Source organism: Tremella mesenterica (genome assembly GCF_000271645.1).
Source record: "Tremella mesenterica DSM 1558 unplaced genomic scaffold TREMEscaffold_13, whole genome shotgun sequence".
Lineage (NCBI taxonomy): Eukaryota > Fungi > Basidiomycota > Tremellomycetes > Tremellales > Tremellaceae > Tremella > Tremella mesenterica.
This window is the reverse complement of record NW_006711237.1, coordinates 406,861-409,747: the sequence shown is the minus strand read 5'-3', so window position 1 is coordinate 409,747 and position 2,887 is coordinate 406,861.

Here is a 2,887-nt window from a genome sequence, read left to right as displayed (position 1 = left end):
CGGTGCATAATCAGAGATTACGTCCAATAGCCGGCGAGTGATTTCTAGGGATACTTAGAACTGGTAAATAACGCTCAAGAATGGAACAAGATCTTACAACCTTAATCCCTTCATCCCCTTCCCTCTCCTCCCATCTTCAAGCTCTAGATCTACTCTCAGCTCGATTAACGTTATTACAAAATCGAACACGATGGATAACTCAAATACCATTGAACGAAATTGCTTTTATGAGAGGTTGGACGATTACTGGGAATGTTAAAGTTGATATTGGGGGTTGGTGGATTGAAATGACTTTGAAAGAAGCTACAGAGTATGTTGAGAGACGGAAAAGAGGTAGGTCATCCCTCATTCGGTGTCAATCTTGCCCTTTTTACTATCTCCCTCCGGCCTATGTATCTTCTTTACTCTCCTTGCTCTACATCCCTTACCCTACATAACTCCCTTATCCTTCTCAAAGTTACTCCGTACTGGAGTAAAAGTTCACGACCAAACTATGTGATGGATACGAGACGTGGGCTGGTCGCTTGGATACCACATCTTTTTCTGGATTCCATCACTTGCTTACTCACTCCACTTAGGTCGTCAGGCCATCCGGTTTTGGGATTAGACGCCATGATGTCATCCAGCCTGGATTGATCTTTATAACAACAAGGTGATTCAGGTGGTATATGCTCACGTCAGCTTTGCTACAACAACATGTTCGGTATCTTGAAGGTCCTTCCTCTTCTTTATCCTCAGAATACCCTTCATCTTCCACTTCATCTATCTCAACAAAAACCGACGAAAATATGCACCCATCGAGAACATTTCCACGAACTCCAATCCATTTCAATCCTCTATACTCTCTTCCTTATTCCCGAGATGACCCTTCTTTGCCTTCCCCGCCTTCTGTTCTCCCGTCTCCGGCTTCGTCAAGAAGAGCGGATACTTCTATCCCGGTGGAGAAAGCTTCATCCTCGACCACAGACCGACTTGTTACTGCAATCTTACCGAATGAGGAGATACCTCTGACAAACGCCATCGAACATCCTGTCGTTCCCATCCCCTCTCCTCTTGCATCTTCGCATGAAAAAGCCAAGAGTCCCAAGACCAATATCGAGCGAATCAATCCTCCACCGACTGAGGCTAACGTGAGGTCAGTTGACACGGGGGAAGTCAACATATCGACCCCAACCATCAAAATCACGCCGGTAGAAACTGTGAAAAACGACGGTTCAGGTCTTCGAAACCTTCTTCAAGCTCTGGGGAAATTCACAGAGCCTCTTTTTCCTCTGGATTCTGTGGACATACCTACCTCGAGTACTTCCCAATCACCCTCTCCGTCTCAGTCGAAGTCGAAGTCTGAAGTATTGAGTCATGTAGATCCTGTAAGTGTTGATTTTGGTGATAAGAACAGAATTGATGATAGACTATGACGGAAGAAGGTTTACCCATCACTGAGATCCGAGAAGATTTCGAAGGTAATTTATTGGTTCCTATCCCTTCTTCTTCAGTCCTCCCCACCAATACTTTCGCTAAAGCTATCGATACATCTTCGTCCTCTCATTCCACAGAGAGGATAGGGAATGATACGGAAGGCACTCACGAGGAGGAAGGCGAACAAACGAAACAATATTGGTCCGACGAAGCGAAGAGAAGAAGAGAACAACTTTTCAAGCAAGTCTTTGATGATCTTTCTGATGAAGACCCCTTAGAAGATTATAACCCTCCACATTCAACTTTGGGAGATACCAATTTATCAACGACGAAAGTCAGCTCAATTCCTTCATCTAAACTCATTTCACCTTCTATGAGATCTGGGATCATCCCTCATGTTGACAGATCTCACATTGCTCCTCCGGCACTCAGTCCAATATGTGAAGAAGTCCCAATCAACTCATCGATCCCAAGTCCGACCACTCCACTTCAGCTCACCCCATCAGGTCCCAACTTACAAACCATCACATCATCCCTGACTCCCACCTCCGCCGAATCTAGTCCAAGTCCCTCATCACCTATTCAAGCGGAGAGAAACATTCCCAAGTCCATACTCAAACCTCCTTCTCGGAAGAAATCAGTATCGTTCGATCCTTCCCTTCCTTCCCCTCCTGACAGTCCGGAGGTGACTAGAGGAATGACGAAATACGGATTTCCCATACCTTCGCAATATGATTTTGAACAGGAAATCCCTATTCTGCCTGAGCCCCAACCTCGTCCAAGAGGTCCAATCGCTGTTCCTACCATCCCTACTATCTCTACCGCTTATCAACTTTCTGATCTCTCATCACAATCGTCATCTCAAGTTGGAGCTCCTACTGCGGCTCCTCACCCTCGGTCAAACGTCAAAGATGAGGGTATGTTCTCGGCATTCAAACGTGGTTTCCTTTCCAAACCCCCATCCACGTCGACCAAAGTCAACGGCCCAAAGACAACCAAAACCAAGATCGACCTTGTGCCAAAATCTCACCTTGCAAATCCCGCTCAATCTGGGGGTGGTATGGAGAAACCCGAGCTGGAGAATGGCGAGGAGAATGAAGAGGAAGAAGGGCAAAGAAACTTAAAACCAAGTTTGTTCGCTCGTCGTTTGGCGGAAAGTACGGTAGTGGAACGTGCACCTTTATTACCACCCATGTCGAAAAGTGCCGGGGGATCTTTGAAAGCTGGAGTGGTTGAACATCCCCCTGAAATTAGGTCAATGAAGTCACAAGATGGTAAAGGGGGGTCATCAAAGAGGGGTGTACTTGGGGGAGTACACACGCCGACAGTACGTTTGGCAGGCTATCAAAAAGCAGGTGGACCATTCGAAACTAAGCAAGAAACTATCGGTGTGCCTATTGTGAAAGCTTCCAGACCAGCTGCAGTCGCTGGCCACAACGAATCGCCCATCGCTTTTCCTTCACAAGATATA